The sequence below is a fragment of the Ambystoma mexicanum genome, chromosome 10 (genome assembly GCF_040938575.1).
Source record: "Ambystoma mexicanum isolate Mex_15411 chromosome 10, UKY_AmexF1_1, whole genome shotgun sequence".
Classification (NCBI taxonomy): domain Eukaryota; kingdom Metazoa; phylum Chordata; class Amphibia; order Caudata; family Ambystomatidae; genus Ambystoma; species Ambystoma mexicanum.
This window is the reverse complement of record NC_090932.1, coordinates 1,210,258,070-1,210,284,164: the sequence shown is the minus strand read 5'-3', so window position 1 is coordinate 1,210,284,164 and position 26,095 is coordinate 1,210,258,070.

Here is a 26,095-nt window from a genome sequence, read left to right as displayed (position 1 = left end):
TCACCACGTCACCAAGGGCCTGCAGAGGGGAACAGTTGTGAGGATATAGAGGAGTCGGATGAAGAGGATGAAGAGGATGAGTTATTGGATGTCCCTACTACTAGCACCCATCGTGAGTCTTGGGTGTGGCTGATATTTACCACCATTGATGGAAAGTCAAAAGCTCAAGTGAACAAGGTGATCTGCACTCAGTGCCACATGGTGCTGAGTCGTGGCAAGGCTGGTTTGTATAGCTTTGGTACTACATCAATGAAGCAACACCTAAAGTCATTCGAAGATGGGGCTATTCATAAGGTTGTACCTTGCAATAAACATACTAAGTTGAGTTCCTCTACAGAATCCTCTGTTTCCACTTCTATCACCACAAAAGACACTCATGTGGGACAGAGCATCCCTCCAGCTGCCTCACAGGTCATTCATGATGCTGTTGACCCTTACCTTTCGAGGGTCGCAATATTGTGCATGTACTGTGACACAGTACTCTGCTGGGGGGAGAACCTTCGGACGGATTTCAAGACTACAGTTAAGGACCAGCAGAAGGTCTGCGACATTCCTGAATAAGGCCCACCCTACATCTTCCACATCTTCCTCTCTCCACCAGCCCTTTCTTATCCCTGTGATAGGTGTCCCTTCCTTACCCTCCTTCCCCCTCCTTTCCTTGTGTGTTGTGTTTAAAAAACCAATAAAGAATATAAAACAACAAAAAAACAAAGGCTCTTTTCAGAGCCGCCTTTCACAGTTTAAAAATAGAAGTGACAAATAAATAGTGTGGGGCCCTGTGCATTTTTTAGACGTCCGCGGACATCTAAAAACTGTGCAGTGCTGCCCTGTCACAACCATTGCACGTTTCTCTGGGAGGTAGTGGTGGCTCTGAAAAGAGCCTTTTTGTGGTGTTTTTTTGTGTTTCAAAAACATCCAATGGTCAACACCTACTGCAAAATGGATTGCCCTCATTTCACAAAAGGTTGCAATGCATTTCTGATTACCGGCATAAGTAAGATGTACTCCATCTCTGCGAAAAATGTGTGTGATACAAAACAGAATTTTTTCATTCTGAAGAGAGGACATACCAACATCTCTCAAAAAAAGCACAACCACATTTGTCTCTGCGCAATACTCCGGAGATTGGATACATGTCCATGGCTTTCCCAAGTCCAGCTTGCATTGCAAATTGCAAAGAGATTCCAGACACATGTCCTAAACTGTTTACTCCACAATGAATAATAATAATGTCTGGATGACGCTGTGTCACCAAAGAAGCACAAAGAGGTACCAAATCCACCCACTTCATTCCACGCACTCCATGCCAGTGCCCTTCCACATGAGAGAATCCAAAATGTGCAGCCACTCCACAGCGATCTGCTGCACCTCCAACCAATTTATCCACAAATCTCCCAAAATCCAAACAATCTGCTTTCTGAAACACACAGCCATAGCTATCTGCTCTTCTATCAGGAAAAAAAGACCTACTGACAAACTCTTCCCTTATACAACACATCCAGTAAACCTTATTGACCAATCCCTTCTCTGCTCAGTTTCATTTGCATGCCTCGCAACCCCAAAATCCCTGTATGTAATATGCGCTGCCCGCGAACAACCATGCTGTCTGCGGACAAATCAAAACATCTGAGTGAGGGGGATGAAAATTTAAATAGTATGCCCCATTTCCCCTTTGAGGATGGCTCTGAAAAGAGCGTTTTTTTGTTGTTTTTTCCAGATGCTTCAGAAATACCTTTTATTTTCTATTTTTTTTTTCTTATTATTTTCCTCCAAAAATCCTCACATTAGCTTCTCCAAAGCAACCCTTGCATTCCAAGACAGCATGGCATTTCCCATAAAAGATAAAGAAATGCCATCTTCTTTAATATAAACAATATTACCAGAATCAATGTTCTTATTATTACAAAGGGACATATTAGCTCTAAGCATGAAATCAAACATGCCTCGGCTGATTGGACACCTAGCAATATTTTGCTGAGGACAAAAAACAGAACTATTGTCCCATATTGCCCTAGGTACTAAACCAGAAAAAATAACCTTGGCATTTGGAAGTATTTTAATTACTGCCCGAACCAAGTGTTCCAATTCTGCAAAAAAAAGTAGGGGCACTGACATAGCCCAAATGCAAAACACCACAGTGCAAAACAACTACATGTGGACTGTTCACCCTGCCCATATCTCCACAAACGTGTACAATTCCATCCACATTGAAACCAGGCACAGTGCTCCACACCACCTCAAAAACTTAAACATCAACAGTTTTTGCCACATTCCTCCATTTAGCATACTGCTCCAAACCATGCACAAACAAATCTCCAACCACCAACACCCTAACTTGCTCCACCTATGCAATCTTCACTACACACAGCCTCTTTCAACGCAAACCACAACCTCAACATCTGATTGGCTGATCCCTACAGTCCCCTTTCCATGCTGGATTTGCTGATAAACCCCAGATGTGGCACGCCCTGACAGTCGCGGTGTCCGCGGAGCACATAACACTGGAGCAGCCCTCTACCCTTTCCACTTCATTCTCTGCACTATTTCCTCATTGGCTACTGTTAAGCAGTCACACAATCATCCACCAATCACATCCAATAACTCTACATCTAACTCTATCATCACAAATCAGCACTTTTAGATCACTCTCAGTACAATTGGGCTGTGACTGCAAAGGACCTACAGCAACAACTACTATAAAACTCCCCAAGATTTCTACTTGCAGATTTATGCACATCCACATGCACAAACACATACTACAGGTATCATTATTTTTACATATAAACAGATTAACTGCCACTTACCCTGTATAAACCATAACATTAATTTACTGTCATTTCCCCCGTCTGCTATGATGAAGTGTCAATTGCAAACCTAACTGCTCTCCAAATTTTTGTTTACGCACACAACTATCTAAAAAAATGTTATTTCATATTAAAAGATGGGAGAAATAACAGTATAATTATGAAAAAGGGTGTCCAGTGTGTTATAAAATTACACACAGCCAGGATGAGTACATGCATCTTCATTCAAGCACACACACATACAATATCATTAGAAAGGCTCCCTGCTCACACAAAATCACTGCCTCTATATGAAATCCTTCTGCTTTATTTCCCACACCTTCACAAATGCATACATTGCATGTTTTTCTGTACAATCTCTGCCATTTACCTTGTAAAAATAGCAAAAAATGCATATGATTATTTTTTCTATCCAATAACATACCATTAAAAAAACAAGTGTGCTCTATACGTTTACTATTATGCTCATTATTAAAACATATTCAACTAACAGATTCTAAATAAAATATACAGGATGCACATATGCAAAGGAAAGTACATGTGCATACTATGCTCAGTTATAAGAAAACACTACTACTACAAAAAAACAATGTCTACATTAACAAAAGTGCTATAAACACATATATTCACTAACTTCTTTCTTTTACAATTTTCAGGAGAGCGAAGACCACTCTCCTGAAAAGCAGCAGTCTCTGAAGTACGAACAAGAACTTAGAAGAAACCTAAATAAGTATACAAAAAAGTAAGTACAATACTACCACAATGTTCTAACTGTCACTCAAACACACTAGCATTTTAGTATTGTAGAACAAACATGTGTATTAACCCTCTACTATTAGATTTAGTAATAGTGCTTCCCCTCACCAGCTGCATACTTTACATTGTCATCTGAAGCCCAGTATATTAACACACAGATACAGGAATAGCCTTGCCAACTTGATGTAGCTGCCCATTGCACAATCACACACTTCCACAATCATCATACTCAGACACTCATGCACAAAGCACACATACACTTCACAACAGCCCAACCAACACTTTCTTTTTTTCTCCAACAGACCCCATAGAATTCCTACCAAAAAGCAACTCTGTAAAAAGCAATACAGAAGTAGAGCAAATCAAAATAAAAAGTGTCCAAAATAAGCATCCATCTCTACCAGATTTTGTACAAAAAGTTCAAACAAAACAGCTAATACAGTCATTAAGCGAAACAAAACAAGCTTCCAGTAGAAACTTTGCCTCCTCCATCAAAATGTAAAATGAAACAGAAAGTGATTAACAAGACTTCAGCTACTACTACTGCTAACTCCTCACCTATACATCTTGATGTAGTGGCAAGTTCCATGCCAAAAAAAATATTTTACAAAAAATGTTCCACCACAGAGTCCTTCAGAACCTTATAAAAACAGGAGAGAAATCATGCACAAACCTTAAAACCTACCATTGAAAATGAATCCTAGAAGCTGTCCTGGACAGTGCAACCATTCTCAAAAGGAAGTTATTTATTTTAGTTTTGTACAGAATGAAACCACTAACAAAACTAACTACTAAAGTACAAAAAAGACTTCTCAATAAACTGAATATCAAGAAAAATAACTTTGTAAACATCTGTGGAGGTGACTAGAGTCACACCATGAGCACAGAACCATATTTTAATGAAGCAGCATATAAACAAAAGCAAACAAACCCAAATCCCAAACATAGCAGTGGACGAGAGTATGAAAAACATAATAACACCACTATGGAACAAGAAACTGTGCTCTCAAAAATATCACCAGAAAACTCAGCATTACCTCTCCATTCTACTGAACCAAAATGTCCAGTCTACAAATGGACGTGCACATCAATGTGTAACATTGCCAAAAAAAATTTCAAATCTTTACGCCAGTTCCTCAATCAGTATGTAAAAAGCAAAGACAAATTCAAAATGAAACTACTACAAAATATGGATGCCTGTCCAGTGCGCAAATACGCAGGACTACAACGACATTCGTTAGCCTGCATTTCAGGACCTATTTGCAAAAGCACCTTCCATCATATCAAAATGATATCAACACATCATTCAACTTTAAGAAATCTGGTCCATAAACTGTACTATGCTAAAAGTCCTGCTTTAGCACTAGCCAATTTAAATAACAATCTTCTACATGATACAGCCAAACAACTACTCGAAGAAATAGAGCATATACAGAGAAAATATTTTGGAAGTGAAAGCCATTTACAAAATGCAATAGCTTTACAACAAACTAGCAACTACTGTACAAATAGCAACCTTCTATTAAACACATAAAAAAAAAAATACTGAAGTTTAAAAGTACCTTGGCTGAAGTACCAAACCATGTGTGTGTGTTGCGGCAGGACTTTTTATAAAAGTAGCACAAAAACTGTAGATATCACATACAAAATAGAAGACAATGAAGATTCTAAATGGTTCCAATTAGCTCTCTACCTTATAGCAGAAAACAAATACGAAATTACTGTCCCCTTAATACTTTGCAATTACTGCACTGCAAAACTTGACAACAACCAAACACCTTCACATGCTATAACAACCGAAACCCCTGCAACAACTAAATTTATATGAGAGCATCATAGATAAAACTGTGCACCCATATCAAGCAATAATACGCCTTCAACAAAAAAACAGCAAAATGACCTCACTCTGAGTTAGTGAAAGGGATTTGTGGCAAAGTAGTTTATTTACCATTAGATATCAAAGAAAATGTACACACTCTAGGAGTGCAACGGCCAATATATCAATTTTTAGTTATCTTAGTAAATGGCATCTTTACAAAAGCATAACAAAGACAGAAAAAATAAAAATTGGCAACAACTCGTGGACTTAGATAAAGTTAGACAAGCTCTGCAATATCTAAAAAACAACAATGCATACTACAAAGAAATTAATATTGAAGAAAACCTGAGAGAAACCATTGAAATAATTCAAGAGTCACCAGAAACTGGTCAATTTCAACTTCTAAATCCTGCTACAGAATCCAATATTTTAGACCATTATACAATTCATCCTTTACACTCTAAAGACACTATAGATGATGCATTGAAAACATACCAAATGAGACAAGCCAAAGGATCTCCAATCAGCATATGGGAAAAAAGTATAGAAGACCAGGCCTTTCCTTTACTCTTTCCTACTGGAAAAGGAGGAAGGTACGATGAGAGACCCACACAGATAACAGCATCAGAATATCACTCTTTATGAATGTATTAATGACCCCAGATTCAGACAAAATGTGGAATACATATTCCACCTTCTCTTTGATAGTGAACTAGCAACTCTATGCTACGGAGTTGAACACACATTAAAATCAGGTACCCATTTTCAAAGTATGTCAGCTACACAATTATTACAAAAAGTGCAAAAAAAGGATTAGGTTTTACAGTCAAGTATTACAAATCTTTTAGCAAACATGCATGGTACAGAAGAATACTGGTTCCGACGTCAGAGAGATGTTCAATGTATGATAAGAAACCTTGGCCCACCCACTTGGTTTGTTACATTAAGTTGTGCAGAATATGCACGGGAAGATTTACACGATTTCCTACACAACGCAAAAAAAAAAAAACAGACATAGATATAAAAACACCAGGAGACTCTGCTCTCTAGATCCTGTATATGTATCAAGATATTTCCATCATCGATTCATTGCTATGCTACACTTTATGTGTAATGAGACTGTTCCTCCCCTCGGAGAAGTTCAATACTTCTTTTGGAGAAAAGAATACCAAGCCGGAGGAGCACCACACATCCACATGCTATTATGGATTAAATATGCTCCTATCTTTGGTCATGACCATGTCACTTGTGAAATCCCTTCACAAACAACACATAGTGACCTTCATGCACACATTTTACAATTTCAAAGACACAAATGTGGAAAATATTGTTGTCGCAAATATATAAAAAAAAGGAAATACTACACCAAATGCCGCTTTGGTTTCCCGAGACCAGTTTCAGCAACAGGTCAAGTAAACAACTTCATGTCTTCAGTCAGACATAGTGTCAAAGGTAAATCACCTAAGAACACATATTACATAAAAAGAACAGAAAAATCAAACCAAATCAATGATTACAATGCAATCATTGCCCTCCTATGGAATGTAAACACAGATGTGCAGTATATTGCAGACAATTCCACTGCAGTTGCACAATATGTTGCTTAACCAAAGCAGAGGGAACAGAACTTCAGGACCTCTGGGATGACATATCATCTGACAGAACACTATCACAGATATTGGAAAGCTTAAGCATAAAAATGTTCTCTCATAGAGAATGTGGCTGCTATGAAGCTGCAAACCTTTTTACCAGTACTGCCTTGTATGGAAAATCTGACAATATAGTAATTCTTGGTCCTGCTAAATCTAGAAAAAAGAGTTCTCAAATCATATGAGGACATAGACACAATAGCCAAAAATGATCCCAACAGCCAAGACATTTTGAAAAACAATTACTAGACATATACTACCCAAACAGGAGTACCACTTTGGAAACCATGTGTCTCTACCACGTAGCCCAAAACCTCACATACAAAAATCATGTTCAACCAGATGAAAAGAAAGGTAGATACAGTAAATAGTGAAGGCAGCTTAGTGAAACTTACCAAACACAGCTTAATTATCATATGAAATTGTCATTAAAAACTCCTCAACATAAAGAACTATATTACATGTCCCTGCTACAACTTTTTAAACCGTGGAGAAAAGAAGAAGAGTTACTGGATACATATGACTCCTATGAAGACACTTTTAAAGCAAATGAAAGCACTATAACAGAAGTAAACTTTACACAGTACCAAACAATGTTGCACAATGAACAGCAACACGAAGAAGAACTCCAGGCCCAACTGCAGTTGGACACTCCCGACAGTAGTCAACCTTCTGTAACAGGAATACAAGAGCCACTTGGACAGCCACTAATAGCAAACGAGGCAGAATAAACCAAGACAGAAGTAGAAAACACCATGTGTCAGTATGAACAAGCTACAGAAGACTTTGCTGTACAGAAATCACAATTGAACAATGAGCAGCGTACCATTTTCCAAGAAATAACAAAACAAATTGAACATGGTGTGGAACATGAAAATAAAAACTGTACCTGCCAAGACTACAAACCTATGCTGCTATTCGTGAGTGGTGAAGCTGGTTCAGGTAAAACATTCTTAATCAAAATCATCAGCAAGTTCCTTCAGCAACTGACAAACAACAAACTGTCAGCTGTTGTAACTGCCACCACAGGTTTAGCTGCCTACAACAGTCACTTTACACCGATTACTACTCCTTCAAGTAGAACACCAAAACAAATTAGACTATTACAAACTTTCCACAGAAGCTGCAATGGAAATACGCAGAGTTTTCAAACAAACGAAAATGCTGCTAATAGATGAGGTGAGCATGGTCTCCAGCCTAATGCTGGTTTTGATTCACCTCAGATTGCAAGAGGTCCACAAAACAGACTACAACCAGCTCTTTGGAGGAAAACACATTATTGCTTTCGGAGATATTCTTCAATTGACACCAGCTGAACCTATTTTTAAAACCTTAGGGCACAAAATGTGCCGTAAAACTCTTGGCAGCATAGGAAATGTCAACCTTTGGCAACATTACCAATACAGAGAATTAACTGAAAACATGCGCCAGTCTGCAGACCTCACATACGCCAACATTTTAAAAAGTATTAGAGTTGGTGTTCTATCTCAAGAAGCACAATCAATATTAAAAAAACAGGCACATCCATACACTCTATGGCCATAAATCATATTCTACTGATGTCATGCAACAATTAGCGCACAAAAATCTGAATTGTATGTCCTTGATGCCACCTCTTGCAAGCTGTTCCAAATTCTATGAAACAATATTGAAAAAAGAAATGCAACCAATAATTGAAATTTACTCCACAGATAAACTGGACATACATGGTATGACACTACCTATGTGTCAAATACCCTAGAAAACTAAACTATATCTCCAACACAGCTGGTTTGGAGAAAATATTAAAATTATCTTTAAACTGTAGAGTAATTCTTAAACGTAACCTTGATGTGGAGCAAGGACTAGTTAATGTAGCACTTGGTACAGTTGTTGGCTTTCAAACATACCCACATGACATCATTCATTTTGTCCATATTCTCTTTGACAAACTATCAGAAATTAAAAGGATAGTACGTTCAACAGCCCGCTTCCTTCTTTTCAAAGACATGTACGTACACAGAGAACAATTTTCACTAACTCTAGCATATGCAGTGACCATTCACAAATCACAAGGTCTTACGCTAGATAAAGCATTAATAGATATTGGTAGCACAGTCTTTAAAGAAGGCATGAGCTACGCAGCACTATCACGCTTATGTACACTTGACAGGCTAGTTCTAATCAACTTTGATGCAAGTAAAGTAAATGCTGATATTTGTTGCATTCTAGAATACAATAGGCTTCTTTCACACCACACCCCCATCTGAAATCCTTTCCTGTTCTACAACAAGCAAAACGTTGTAAAAGAAAACTACTTCAAACTGAAACGATACAGGATATCACTACAATACCTCCAAAAAAAAAAAAAAAACTAATACTGATCAAGACTGTCAAAAGTGAAAAAGCTTTTTTTCTAGAGTTGATCTGCCAAGCGACTCCTTTCAATCCCTGATTAGCTCCTCTAAATCGAAATTGTAGTACATGTAATTAGATTCCGTGTCACAGGTCACTAGAATATGATGGTATAAAAAGCTCAAACCATCGTGAAAATAGTTTATATTAGACGAATGACTCCCAGACTCTGCGCCATATAAGGAAATTGCTTTAATTTGAGTAGTCAATGACAATCTGATGCCCTCTCCATGATTACACGTATTTCAGCTCGGCTGAGCCTTTCTCAAATCAGGGCTAGTACTATACATATAACATTGTAAATCAAGATTGACAAAGTTACATCTAAAAAATTACAAATCATAATATGAATCAGTAGTACCCCACATAGTATTTTCTCATGCTCCTCATTACAGCTTCAAAAGCATTTTGAAATTGCTCCCCACTGCATAGTGGTGTGTTGCAGTATATGCAGAGGACTGTTGTCTTTGAAAGGTATAGATCAACAGCCTCTTTTATTTCTTGCAAGGTAGCTGGCGGGATTTTGTGTCCCACAGAAATAGGCTGTGCGGTTACAGTACTGGTTGAGGAAGATGAGGTAGAGGAAGACAGTCCACTAGTTGATAAGAAAGGAACAACCTTTCTGAGAGCATTGCAGTTGTTGGATTGGGTGTGGCAACCCATGAATGTGGTCCCGTAAGAGTACTGTCCTGGTAGTCTGCAACTGAGTACAGTGCATCTTAGTTTGGTAGCTTTAGCCTTTGGTACATTCCCAACAGTGGTAAGGATCTGCCCCACCCATGATTATCTCTTGGTGATAGAGGTAGGCACTTCCACTACCTCATCTGCTTATTCCTTTTCATTGTCTTTGGAAGTACTGTGCTTTTTTTGTTGTGTAGGTCCTCGACCTGGTGGTATTTCATTGGACAGAGATTGAGGGTTGGTGAAGGGGAGGATTGTGGGGATGCAAAAACAACATGATAACAACATAAAAAACATCATCAAACAAAATTCAAATGCACAGTTTGCAACATTAAAATAATGAAAGAAAAGATAACAAAAAAAGATATAAGAAATGATAATACAGATTGACAAGGGAGACAAAAGATAAATAAATAATACATTGTTAGTCCAGTTGTCAGTCCATTGTTTTTATACATTGCACCATAAATAATCTAGTGGCCAAAATTAGTGCCAAAACCTACGCCAACAATGCTATGTGCAAAATTTCTAAGTCTTGTGTATCCACAACCTAATTAAGGGGATAGATCCCAAAATGTCATTTTTAAGATAATTAGCAGTTTTGCTAATATTCTTCCAAGTATGTGCTCTGTACTAGATTGTTAATGGATAATGAGTAAGAGTAGCTGTAGGAGCTCTGCAAGGGAAACATTTTGAGCTTGAAAGTTCCTAGATCAGAATAAAATGCAGTTGCAAACTGTCTTCTGTACTTATTGATTTTGTAGGTTTTCATTAGTACAATTTAACCAGTCTCTGTGAAGAAATATGTATAACACAAATATCTGTGCTTAATGCCTGATAACTCTATTCAGTTTAATAATCCTATAGAAATCTCAATTATGGTATCTATACGTTTCGGATTATAAGAGTAGCTGTTTTAGGGTGATGCCTTAAATAGGCTGTCCACTCTCAAAAGTACTGCTGAACCTCTATTGTCATGGAAAACATTCTCTGGTTGAGTTTTTCACACTATGATCATTTGTGTTTCCACAGATTAGTGTTATCAATCAGAAATCATTAAAGCATACATTTGCAGTGTCATGTGAACTGATCGTATTTATATTAAGCCTGTGAATGTAAAATACATAATGGACCTTTACGACTTGTGTCCCATGCGTCGGCTCAATCGGAGTTCCCGTCAGCCAGCACCATTCTCCCTCCGATAATACACAGCCTCTGCTACTGCCTCATCCCATGCTGGCATACCCTTTATTGGCATCCAATCCCTGCAGACACCTCTTATGCTCTGCCCTCTCCTTGCATATTCATCAGGTGTGCATGTCATGTATATGCCCCCATCCCCATCCAGATCCACCCACACCTCCCTGTACCATTGCAACTACTGTGGTTCTTTAATTGTGGTGTGATATAGGTTGCCTATCCTGTCCCCATGCTGATGATAAATAGCTGTCAGACAATACTTTGGTGGGTTTGACTCCCCAGTTTGTATTTGTGCATCTATCATAGTTTATAGCGTTGTCGGTTTGCCCATTGTTAACAACATTAGTGTTGAACTAGGCATAGATTTTGCACAGCATCATATGCCCAACTGGCACACACAGAAAAATAGTAAAAGAAAAATGACCATCGGAACAAACATTTTCATCATAATGCCGAACTAGGAGGGTATCCAGTTGAACATGTTGTCGAACCAGTTGCTCGGCTATATACCACCTTCCTTCTGCATTTTCTCCCCCAAGGTGTGTACTGCCAAGAAGATGTGGGAGAGGGTCCCTTTATCCGCATCTTCAGAAGGTACAAATGTACAGCATTCGCTCCCGATTTTTTGGCAAACACCGCCGTCATTGTGGTGAGAAGGTCCAGGACGTACCGGTTCTGGATTGTCATTAGGTGCAAGGCACGGAGCTCCACCTTGATCACGTTGAATCCCTCTTCAGTGTTGTTAGCCAGTTGGATCAGTTCCCAGCGCACTATTTGCAGTCATTTGGCGTTTGTTCGCGCCTGCAGTCCTGGCGCCAGGAGGGAGGCAAAGAACGTTTCAGCCGAATTAAATAACTTGTATCTGTCATGAATCTCGGCAAGGAGTTTGGATGATTTGTTGGAGATATACTTTGATCTCTTTTTGTGGGACAATCTGTCTTGTAGCTCATCTTTGGACAGAATGTCGTATGGGGACGGCTCTGTTGCTGTTGATTGGGGTGCTGCCGATGTGCATCCGAATCCCCTGCTGCCGATATGTCAGCCAAATCTCCACCTGCCGATATGTCAGCTGTCTCTTTCCCCCCTTGGATTTGGCTTTCTGCGATAGCCATTAGCGCTGAGTGCATGGTGGCCAGGCTGCATGTACCCTTACATGATGCCCATGATGCCCTTAGATGCAGGTAAGTTTGCTTGCCCCATACAAAAGACATGTCCATGAGCGCTGCTGTGCCTTTTTTCATATCTGGGATGATGATCGTTTTGTTGCATTTTCTTTTGGCACCCATTTGTACCTTCCCTTCACCATTGAAACAAAGTGCAGTTTTGATGGGTTTCTCAAGTGCAGTAACCCATGTGAGCTTTGCAATGTGTTGGTACCAGATGGGAGTACACGTTTCTTTGACCCATTGAAAGTTTTCTTCGGTTAAACCTCGTAGTGCTTCTGCTTTGCATATGACTTTCTCGTCTTGCCACTTGTTTTCTGTGAATCTTGTCCCTCTAATAACAAAAAAGGGTTCCTTGATGCAACTCACTCCTTGAGGCTTGCTCGTGCAGGTTCTCCCGTTCTGCAGCGTTTCTATTGTAACTGTGTGTGATTGGAAGGTGCTCTGAATTCTACATAATACGAGATGAATTAAGCATTGGGCATCCGACAAGGGCACTTCTTGAGGTATAAGTATCTTAGGTGTGCCTGAAGCGTGCGGTGTGAGAGAGCAGACATAGCAGCTCTCATTTGTGGTTTGTTTTACTGTTGCACTCATGTCTGAGTATCATTTGTTTGACTGATCTGGGTGGCAGGGTCTTCAATTTCATCTAGTCCCAGGCCATGGTAAACATCATATCTTTTCCCTCCCGCACCCTCTTCCATCTCTTCCTCCCCTCTTCCTTGTAATTTATCATTTCACTAATTTATAATGTATGGGAAAGACATCTGCCCATGTTGCGCCACTGAATTCACTAGCAGCTTGCCAGGACTGTGTTACAGGAGTGTCTTGTGTACTCACAGTGTTAGGATAAAAGTGCATTATAGTGTCTTGTGAGGTAGGTTCTGTGGTTGTGTACACATCAGTATTTATCAAATCAGGCTCACTATCCCAAGAGTAGTCCCATCATACTGATTGGTCTCATTAAGTTTACTTAGTTCTGTAGAGGGAAGGGAGAAAAGTGGAGTTTCGACAGTACGATTTTTATACACTGTGGTAAAATTGTTGTTTACAGAACCATTATGCTTCGACATGGTTGTAACTCCGGCCTATATGAGCGTCACGACTTCCCGTATCAGTTTTGCCCCACTCCCCCCATTTCATATCCTTAATTATTAAACCCACCATCTAGAACCAAGACGGAAAAAATAACATGATAGAAAACAATATTGCAGAAAATTCAAGGCCTGTGTCGGAGGCAGGGGCCTCATGAAGTAAGTACTGGGACGAGGAAGAGTGGACGTGGAGGTAATGTTTGCAATTAAACAAAATGGGGGTGTTCTGAGAACGCTGTTCATATTGTTCGTTGTCAGGTTGAAAGGGTTCTACGAACCCTCCTTATGTCCGTTGACATTACAATTTCCTATGGGCCTTACCCGATTTATTGTCCACTAAATAAACGATAAATCAGGCTGCTGTGCGCCGACATTTTGTGATAATCCTATTACTTGCCCCATCGACCTGGCTGACCTGCTTTTGCAACACTAAATCATATCTCCCGCCCCTATGCCTGACATTATCAAAGCATTCATATTCCCCGTCTCTCTCCGTGACGTTACAGGGTGTGTAGCCAAACGCGCCCAGTCGTCTCCAGTCCTATGCTACTTTACACAGAACCCGGAAAAGAACACAGATCATCTCACAACACAGCGCACCACAATTCTGAATATGAAACTGTGATTTAAAAGCAAACAGCAAGATTGTACATTTCGTAAAGTACTTTTATTTGACATGAAATGTTTAGAGAATATTCAGCGATTTGTATTTGTCTTTGCTGTCGATCCGCAAAAGTTAATCTTGAGTCACGCGCTGTTCCTTTGCGGTACACAGGGTGTTGGTTTATGATAAAAGAAGCACTGTGGTCGCACTGATAATCGGAAGGCTGTTCCAACAACGAGGCATTAGACCACCATAATGGTTGGTATGTTGCTTCTAGCCACTAGTACCGCGTAAGGCCCAGTCGTCTCCAGTCTTACGCGACTTTACACAGAACCCGGAAAACAACACAGATCATCTCACAACACAGCGCGCCACAATTCGGAATATGAAACTGTGATTTAAAAGCAAACAGCAAGATTGTACATTTAGTAAAGTACTTTTATTTGACATAAAATGTTTAGAGAATATTCAGCGATTTGCATTTGTCTTTGCTGTCGATCCGCAAAAGTTCATCTTGAGTCACGCACTGTTCCTTTGCGGTACACAGGGTGTTGGTTTATGATAAAAGAAGCACTATGGTCGCACTGATAATCAGAAGGCTGTTCCAACAACGAGAAATTAGACCACCATATTGGTTGGTATGTTGCTTCTAGCCGCTAGTACCGCGTAAGGGCATATTGGTCCTTGGCGATTGTCCCATAAAATGGTGAGGGTCATGTAGTTGTTTAGAAGTAGCTGCACCTGGCAGTTAAAAAATCAGTTGGCCGGGGTCTGAAAATCGTGGCATTGACAGTAGGGAAGGATGTACCTGTTTTAAAAACATAAATTAGTCTCACGAGCCGATCTTCATTAAAAATAATCATTTTATTTATTAGGGTGTGAAACTATTTGCTAGCGAGGATAGTGCAACGGAGTATGTTAACTTATTCCCACAAACCCACCCTCTCTCCTCTGCCTTTTTCAGAGCCGTCTGAGCGCCAGGGGACCACTTCGGCGGTGATAGTGCGCGGTACAAAACAATATGCCACATTGAACGAACAAGTACAACTTAACCGGGCTTTAACGCCACGCTATTGTTATTATATTCCTGTATAAAATAATCTAATGGGTTACTTACATTATATTGGCATTTTCCATTGTCTACGCGTAATGCAGTCCCTAAATACGACTCCGTCTGTGCCAACGATCTTTCTCATAGTGATATAATATATAAAAGCGGTTTAGTTTCAGAAATGTCATCCTTATCGTCTCTTACGTTTTTGCACCCCTCCTTCAAAAGAAGTCTTTTGGCACGATCCCTGCCTGTCAAGGTAAAAAAACAATAGAACCATATAGTGCGAGTCGTGGGCCACACCGGCCCGCGAGCAAAAAATGGAAGCAGCTGACCTTTACTATGAACAAGCATACATTTTTACTTTGCAACATTCTGTGTAAAGCCATCCCTGAGAAATTGCTTTTTACACTCCATCTTTGTATATTGTCTGCGTGCTAATGAAAAAAGTTTGTTAAAGGGAATTTATTGTTAGCTTGCGCTACTAAAAACCTATGAAATTCAGTAAAAAAAACTTTGTTAACAGGACGTTATGGTTAAGTTGCGCTACTAAAAACCTATGAAATTCAGTAAAAAAACTTTGTTAACGGGACATTATGGTTAAATTGCGCAACTAAAAATCTATGAAATTCAGTGAAAAAACTTTGTTAAAGGGACGTTATGGTTCCAAGTAAAACCGAAAAACCCCTGAAATTCGCCAGTTATGGCAGGCTAAGCAACCATAATTTGCGCCACCACCGTGCACTGCTAAGCCTAACACCCAGGACATCAAAGATGACATCACAAATGTAATTGACTGGGCCATTTCGCCTGTTCGCAGGCGAAATGGACCAGCATCACTGAATCTAGACTGCTGCTGTAGTAGGCCAATGGCTTGTGGCCTAATGATGTTTTTTGGGTTAATACTGCTGTCATTCGAATTCCATTACAGTGTGAAAACAGGTAGAACTCCCGAACAGGGTTTGCTAAAACTGGTGCGTGTGGAATAAGATCTTCCAATTTGAAATATTGTGTCCTCATCACGTCTGTGCATTTTAATGGGACATTATTCTTTTACGCTTCTTTTAGGGCCTGCAACAGTGGGTGTATGTACGCTGCATAATCAAGTATCCAGGCATGGCAATAATTGCAGATGCCGAGAAATGTGTGCATGTCTTTCACCATCTTTGGTATCATCAGGTGGCGTATTGCTGCTGCTCTATCTGGTAAAATTCACTTACCATCTTTTGAAATCAGCTGTCCTAAATAGAGTACCTAGGCTAGGCAATATTGCAGCTTACCTTTGTCCACCTTGTATCCTTTTGTGGCTAGTAAATTTGACAATGCTATTGAATCGGTTCTGCAGTGTTCTTCATTTTTACTGCAGATGAGTAAATCATCCACGTACTGTATTATTGTGCTCTCTACATCAATGTTACCAAGATCTTCGTGCAATATTCTATTGAAAATGCTTGGGCTATCACAATACCCTTGTGGTAACCTACAATGCTCATATCTGTTGCCCCCCAGGGTGAATGCTGTGAGATACTGACAGCTTGGGTCAAGTGGTATTGAGAAGAAGGCATTCTTCAAATCCACTACTGTGAAACAAGTAGCTCTTTAGGAATGCTACACAAAATTGATGCAGGATTAGGCACTAATGGGAATTCCTTCTGTATGATGTCATTAAGTGGGCGTAGGTCCTGGATCATCCTCCATGCCCCGCCCCTTGCTTTTTTAATCGGAAAAATCGCAGTGTTACATGGTGTGTTGGGGGGCACTATGATCCCTTGTTGCAGTAATGCATTTATTGTTTCTCGTATCCCTTCCTCTGCCTCCCTTGATAGTGGGTATTGTTTTACTCTAGGCGGTATTGCACCTGGTTTCAGTTCTATTTTGATGGGCGTGACCTCTTGTAATAGTCCCACGTCATGGGGGCCTGTGGTCCATATTTCTGGAAGGACCTTTTCCATATCTTACTCAAATATAGTGGGTGGCACATTGACACTAGCCATGAGGGGGTTATGTATTTCTCTGTGTTGGATCACAATGTCACATGGTACACTTATTTCCATTATTAAATCCCCATCAGTCTCATTGTCAGTTAACAATTCTTCATCAGTTAAATCACGCAACATTATGTTTGGGTCTATGCACAGCACTGTTCTCCATTCGCAACCATGTGTGTCCAGTCCTATCACTGCGATATTTTTACTTGAAACCTGTACTCCTTCCAGATCAATAGACAAAATTGTGCCTGGTACAACATCTGTATTCACAATTGGTCGGAAGACAAAGACTGAGGGCACATTCCAGTATTTTCTTGTTATTTCTGGTACTACTCTGGCAAGTAACCGTATTCCATATATGAACATGTCCATGTCTATGGGCACCCCTCTTACAGCTATTTCATTAGTCACGGTGCTTATCATTAACATTGCCCTTACCGGGCACACTCCTGGGGTGGAACACACTATTCCCCGCTCAGTAAAGGATATGGTCATATTCAATTTACTCAGGAGGTCTCTTGTCAACAAATTTATTGGCGGGTCTTCATGATATAGTATAGGTGCTCGCAACGTTTTTCCCCCCACCGTTATGTCAAGATCTTTTGTGTATGGAACTTTTAAAATAGCCCCAGAGAACCCTTGCGTTTCCACATTTTTTCCTGCAAGAGGGAACCGACGTTCCATGAGACACGTTTTTTCATCCCCCGAGTCCACCATAAAGATGAACTGTTTGTTGCCTATCTCTGCTCTCACTAGTGGGTCCCCTTCTGCACATAGGGTAGTGGATAGGACTGGACACGCAAGTGCTTTCTGTAGGCTGTCCTAATCTGCATATGTCTCCGTTCCTGGAAGAGAGAATACATTGTCCATCCACTACCGCTGCGCCGTGAAATTGTCGGGTCCGTTCTGGGATGGTGACTTCCTCTCCATTCTGAATTTCAACTGCATATGGCAGCAGTTTAGCTGACCGAAATGCTTTCTGTGGGTCATCAAAGTCCATGGGATTACCCGCTAATTGGGACCAGGCTTTGAAGTTTATTAGGTCCAAACTAATGGAAAAGGGATTGAGAATGTCACTGCCTAAATAAAATGCAGCAGGGACATCTCGCACGACCCAACAATTATGGACTATGCTCTTGTTACCTATTTAAATTTTGAGCATACACCTGTTAGGCAGGAGATGTTTGGAATTGGGTGTTTCCAGGTCCATTTCCCATTTGTCTAACAGTTTAAATGTGGGAATGGCTGGATCTTTTCGTTTGCGGAACATGGCCTCGCTGATGAAGCTCTTACCGTAGTTAACACACACTCGGGTGATCACAGAGTCCTTCCCTTCATTTAACTGAATAGGGATGAACAACTGCTCTCACATTTTCTGAATATCAGCCAAGCTTTGAGCTGATTTCTCATCATTTTGGACTATAGGAGTAGCATTTTCTGATTGTGAATTTGTATAGAATTTCAGACTGTTTCCTTCCAGTGTGGAATGCCACTTTAGACTGGAAGGAAGTTTGATTTTCAGAAATAGAGACGACTCCCCATCACCAGTTTGTTGTCCTACTGCAATTACTGTCACGTCTGGGATTTGGTTATTCTGGAGGTGAAATTCAATTTGGTCAGGTTTTTGTTCAACCATGTGTCATGTACCATTTAATCTAACATGGTTGACACTATGTTTCAATTTTATTGGTCAGTTAGTCTGGGTCCAGAGGACCTTGTTTACACAATCTATGAGGGGAGACAACCTATGGAGGATGTCATTCCCTAGTAAACCTGGCGTGCCCTCTGGAGTCACAACATTTTTTTTTTTTTATTTGTTATAGTTGTATTACAACTTTTCAAATTTCATTAACATATAAATAACATTTATATACAAAACACAATAATTTTCAATCTTATAATAATGTTCAAGCTTACAAGGCTAAAAGATAATACATTCTTACAATACCCATATTATCACATAATTATTAACAGTTCATTTTATACGCATGATCACGCCAATTCATACTATTTACAAAGGTTCCACTTAGATGGTTACTTGACTAAGCTTACCTCTTTCACCCAACCGGTTACCTAATAGCCTTATAGATAATGCATTAGGTGGAGTTCGGGCAGAGTTCAGTCTGCGGCAGACTCTGGTGGAGTGCGGGGTGAGGAGCTGCAGCGACTGCAACGTGCCTTCTACTGTTTGTTGCCTTCCAAGTGTGCGGCTGGCTGTGCTCTACACCTTTAACAAAAGCAAGCCCAACCGGCTTTAAAAACCTGCCTGGAGCGCAGAGCGCGCGCGGCGTTCAGCAGAGTTCAGTCTGCGGCAGACTCTGGTGGAGTGCGGGGTGAGGAGCTGCAGCGACTGCGACGTGCCTTCTACTGTTTGTTGCCTTCCAAGTGTGCGGCTGGCTGTGCTCTACACCTTCAACAAAAGCAAGCCCAACCGGCTTTAAAAACCTGCCTGGAGCGCGGAGCGCACGCGGAGTTCGGGCAGAGTTCAGTCTGCACCAGTCTGCGGCTGAACGGAGGCTGCCTGCTGCCCATCGTCAACTTTAATTCAGCTGATTGTCGGCCCAGGCCATCGACTTGTGAAGGTAAGAAAAGTAATTTCCTACCTTGTTTTGGATGGCCAAAAATGGGCCGTTGACTCGAGCTATGGCAAAGCAAACGTTACAACACAGAGACAATTCGGTAAATGTGATTCTTGCCGAGTTGCCTGGAAAGACTGGAGCCGGTATATTAGCCCCTCCGGAGTGCGAACTAACTACTGTAAATACTGAAACTTTTACTCAAGGGTGCTCGCTCCCAACGATGGCCTCACTGAGGGGCTATGATTGGGGAAAACCGAGCGAGCCCTGTACGAATGTCTACTCTTTGCCCGCTGCAATAGCTGAAATAGCCATATCAACAAATTCTTCAGTAGTGAAAGAACATCCAGATCAATTTTTGAGCAATTCCCTGAAGTTAAACCCGACCCAGTCACCGTCACCAGCAGGACATAACATGGATGGTCCCTCCCAGACAGGGGCTGGGGTGGGGTGTGCGCAGGGTATGGACTCAAACTTGCCCACAAGAGAATCTACTGCAACGACCGTGCAGAGCCCCGTGCCCGAATCGTTGCTATCATCTCTAGCAAATGAAACGAAGCATGCGAGTAGGGGAGGGTCGGCGAGGAGCTCGTTGGAGGTAGAAAGCTTTCCTCTGGCCCCCAGCGCATCAAGAGAGATTGTGAACAATAATATTTGTGCTGCCAATGGCGTTCCACCGCCTAAAATAGACTTAACTAGCGCTGTGGGAAACTTCTCTTTCGATGTTACTGACACCAAACTGCTTGAGTTTGAGATTCGGTCCACGCAGATCGGCCATGAGATATCTGAATTGAAGTCCTCAGGCCTAAAGCACGATGTTACACAAGCAGCGGCGTACCTGCAAACTGGGACAATAAAAGCCGTAATCAATGGTGGGCAAGTGAGCGCACATGCACAACAGATAAATGCTGCCATAGGTCAGAGCCTCTTGCCCTCAAGCTCCGAAGTTGAGACTGACAAATTGAGTTTAATAAATGTGCCACCTACTCCCCTGATAGTATTGGGTGGGGATACAATACCACCTTCGACAGCAGTGTGTGGTATTGATGTAAACAACAGTCCACCACAGCCTTGTTTAAATAATGCTCTACATTTGTTGGATCTGGCTGGACGAGAGGCTCGTTTAACTCAATGTCTGAAGGCCGATTTCAAGCAAATTAAGGTTCGGCTGTCGAGCAACCCTAGACCGGTATTAGTATCTAGTGATGCGTGTACACCTAACTCCATTTCTGTAAACCAAGTAAAGTCCGGCGTTGCTCATGTACATACAACAGCCGGACCTGGAGTACACGAAATGTTGGACAGCTCCTTTGGTACCCCTTACCTCCCGCAGTGTGGTACATTACGGACCGGGGGTAGAGGCGGGTCCCTCATGTTGAGCAAACCGCAAAAGTCTAATCCGAGAATGGTTATTCAATGTTCCACTCCAAAGGTGATGGCGGCTCCGCTCGCCTTGCCTAAAAAGCTGGTGGATAGTGAGGCTGCCGGCGAATGTGCAAATAAGGACACGAGAAAACAAAACTCGATAAATGAATCGACGAAAGAGGCCGCGGCAGCCCTCAAATCAAATCTGTCTGCTGCTGCAGCCCTACAAATACATAACAATGTGATGGCCGCGACATCAGTTGCTCTCATTCCATTCACCAAATTATACGAGAGCATAAATGACTCAGTGCGATCAAATGGTGGTCGTCTTGAACACATCATGGAACGGCTAGTAAAGCAAGATCATATCATATCACTGCTTCAACAAAATCTTGAAAGTGAAAGATCTTCATCCCTTTCCCTGAAAAAGTTAGTGAATGATTTGACAACAAATGAGATCAATGAAAAGAAAGAATTGACGTCAGCTTTTTCGTCTTGCTTAAAGCAAATAACCCTGATGATGAGCCAGATGGCCCCCAGAGCAAACAACCTAGATGGTCTACCACAGGTGCCGGATGGTCCCGTGGCTGAAATTACAAGTGACCAGTCAAGGCCAATTTTAATAGACACCGCAGGTAATATAAATCCAAACGAGAATGGTGAAGCAAGTCTATCGGTGGCTGAAAAGTCTTGAAAACTGTTGGTGTTGCCATTGAAAGTTACTGATGCTCAACCTGTTGATGTTGCTGAAAAGCTTCCAAATTCTTCTATTGAACTTGAGAAAGTTAAATTGACGACCGAACAAGATAAGGAAACTTTAACGTCTTTGCCTGGTACTACCTCAGTAGCATCTTTTGGCATTTTCAGTGGGTCGGCAAAAAACCTAAATATGGCGAAGGAAAAGACCACGCAAGAAAAATCCAAACAACTGACAAAGGCCCTGCCAAAAAAAAGGACTGAAAAGTTAAAGCACTGCGACTCCCGAAAAGGGACTGGCAATTCAAAGAAATTCATACGTAATCTAACGACACCAGTCAAATCGACCCCCTTCTTTAGACTCTCTAAAGAAAATTTGACACAGCCAACTAAAGGGTCTAAAAGGGCTGTTGTGGAGGGGTCGGCAAATATAGGTGAAATGGTCAACCCAAAAAAACGATAAAGACTTGACTCAGATGATCTGATAAGCGTGGTTGAGAATACATCCATTGACTTATGTAATTTATCTATGTACTCTCACGATGAGGAGTTTGGAGACCCTAAGATCGATACCTTGAATAGTTCAGTGAGTACTCTTGACTCAACTGAGTCAAATGAGCCCGAGGAAAGACGGCTGATAAATCCATGGGTTCTAAGTAAAAAGGCACGTCTCAAACAAATAGTCCCACTGAGTAAAAATAGTCGGTCTCTAAAACCCCTGCCATCGACATCGAAGTGTAATGTTGGGCCATCCACTAAAGTGGCAAGTACTGGTGGGGCTTCTTTGACTCAACATGGTAGCACTAAAAAAACGATGAGTCTAAATCCGAAGTTAACAGCCGGTCAGCGACTGAAGGAGTCCCTAAAGCATAATTCTGAAGTGCAAGAACCATGTAAACAGACCGATATCCGAATCGCAATTGTGAACATTTTGAAAGATTATCGTGACGTGAACATGAACAGAAGAAATGTACTGTGCTTACTACACTCAGTTCCCGCATTAAGAACGGTAACCTCTGATGATATTGCAATTATTGAATACATGTCGGAAGACTATGCAGACCAGGTGTACCTTCACATAAAATCTCATGCAGTAAGAAAGGTCATCTTGGCGTCCAAAGTCGAATTATTGCAACTCGGATTCGACGTCAGTAAGCATAAATCTGCTCCGCCAACAGCTTGTAAACCTTCGAGTGACTCGGAAAACAGATTGGCACCTCATGAACAAAGAAAAAATAACATAAGAGATCAACTGCGAACAGTATCATACGTAAAATCGAGGCCGAAGAGAAACACGCATGGTGACCGGATCCATTAGCTGGGGGTAGTGAAGGACAAAAATGTGGTCTCCCTGGTCTCATGGAACACAAGAGGGTTTTCTCATCTGTTTGAGGAATTCCCAATTGACTTAGAGAATAACTTTGTAATTTGCCTACAGGAGACGTGGCTAAGGTCCTTGCCTGTTAAAGATGGATATGTCACCCTGCTAAACCCAGCCGGCAAAAATGTACATGGACGACCTTTCTCGGGCCTATTAACCATGATTAAAATTGGGCTTGGATGGACGGTAATTAAAAGTGTAAACCCTAACATCTTTATACAAAGTACACTACTCCGGTGCAAACCAATCGGCCCTGGCCTACATCAACACATTTTATTATTAAATGTGTACTGGAACCCAGTGATGATAACAATGAAGAACTTCATAGCTGCGGTAACTAAAATTCTAGATAAAAATTTGCAAGCCAGAAGTAATATCATGATTATTATAGTTGGCGACATGAACTGAACATGGTTTGACATAAAAGGTAATAGGTTGCTTAGTAAGGGAGAGATGGAATCTTTACATCATGATAGACGTAAGCACTGGGACAACATCCTGAAGACCTATGATTGTGTCATGGTAAATGGGCAAATCGATGGAGACATGCCGCCAAATACCACATGGCATAATATGGGCCACGCAAAGGTAATAGATTATATCTGGGTGTCCAAGCATTCTTGGGATACAATTAGAAAAATGAATGTAATGAGGGCAACAAAAAGCGACCACGAGATATTGGTGATGGGCATGAACATAAGTAACAACTTAGAATTGCAGACCACTGGACAAGCCCTCGAAGTAAACAATGGAAAAAACAGGCTGTGATTATCTTCTCAGCAAATAATTAATCTATCTAAGGTCATGGAAAACGACATGATCTCCACTTATAATAAAGTAGATTATGTGTCTTTTCTACCCCAGCAACATGGCCCCCCATTATGGAAGAAAAACACCAAGAAGCAGCATCTCCATGGCTGGAGTATGAGGGTTAACGAAAAAAAGAAGATGCTTCAAATTGAGATACGCAAACTGAAATTACAAGGAGGCACAAACAATACCTATATGATAAAAAAAAAGAGGCAGGTCTACCGCAACTGGGTTAAAGCATACAGGTATCAGCGTGATCAGGAACGTGGTGAACAAATGCTAGACCTGATGAAATCCAACAAATGTAGAGAAATATGGCACATATTAAATAGCTGCACAACTAATCAAGCAACTAAGATGACCAATGTGGTATCGGAATCTGAGTGGAACCAGCATTTCACAAAAGTATTTTCAGGTGAGGTTGAAATCGAAGCAAACCAAGACAAAGCAATGACAGGAAACTGGGACTGCATTGAATCTGTCGATGATATCCTTCTTGCAATCAAATCCCTGAATAATTCACGTGCAGCTGGTCCCGATGGCATCTCGAACGTGATGCTTAAACAAAATAAATCTGAATGGGCGGACTTTATTGCAAAACTATTTATAAAGATTGCAACATCGAAGAAAATCCCTCCAACCTGGACATCTGCCATCATTGTGCCGATATTCAAGAAGGGTGATCGGGCAAATCCAGCAAATTATCGCCTGATCGCCCTGTTGGACACCATTGGCAAAGTGTTCGCTAATTTTCTACAAAAAAAAATAACAAAGTGGGCCATCTCGGCGAATATTGTGGACTGCCGACAAACTGGGTTTACCAAGGGTGTTGGCACAGAGAACAATCTGACGCTGCTCAACATCCTGAAACTGACAGCTCTGGCGAGTAAAACGAAGTTATTCATAGCTTTCATTGATCTTCATCAAACGTTTGACTGCATAGATCGCAAATTGCTATGGGACAAACTAAAAAAATGGAATTGTCCTCAGGATTTATTGCAGCCAATAATTGCATTACATACCTCAACCACAATACAAATAAGGCTAACTGAAGCAGGACTCTTGTCGAAAAATATGAGGACGCAAAGAGGCGTGAAGCAAGGGTGCCCGATAGCTGCATGTCTATTTAAGTTATTCATCGTTGATATCCGGCTGCTTTGTGCAATGTTCGTTGTTTTCCCCCAAAGATAAATGGTTCTCAAATAAACTGCATGATATATGCGGACGATATCGTGCTAGCAGACAACACGCAGATTGGCCTTCAGCGTCTTTTGCAAAAGTTACAAGTTTACATGAATCAAAATCACTTAAAAATAAACACGTCAAAAATAAAAATCATGAAGATCGGATCAAAAAGTGGTACCAGGTCAAGATCCTTCAAGTGGAGACTTGGAAACATGATCTTAGAAGAAGTTACTGAAATGAGATACTTAGGAATCATGTTCAGTCCCTCAATCTGCGAGCGGAACTGGGTCCAAGATGTTGAGTTCCGGATGAACACTCTGGCAGTTCAAGGAGCCCGGTTTCATTACCTCTTTGGCAAGTTTTCCCTCTCCCCGCTCCGGCTATTTTATCTCCAAAAAGTAATTCTGTCAATTACTTATGGAGCAGAGGCTGGTTGGAATCTGGACTATACAATTTGGGCAAAATTAGAAGGCCAATTCTGGAAACGTGTCTTAAGATTACCAAAATGTGTTTCCATAAAGGTTATAAGGCAGGAGTTAGCACTTGATGACATATACACAACTGTTATTTGGAAATCGCTAGCATTAATGCGTAAGATGGTAATAATAAAGAAAGAACCACCGTATAAAATTCTGGCGGTGAAAGAGACAAAACATGCAGGGGAATTCTTGCGAAATGGCTGGATAAAGCTAATGATATCATGTCTGCTGCCAATATAAGCAATGAAATGCTAATAAAGTGGCCACAACTAGCAAAAAAGAAACTAAAAGAATGGTCGTGGGCATGTAACATGGACAACTTAGAAGGATTAACAACTGCCCCGAAACTTGGACCAACAGCAAACAAACTGAATAAACTACCAGGCTACCTTATTCAATT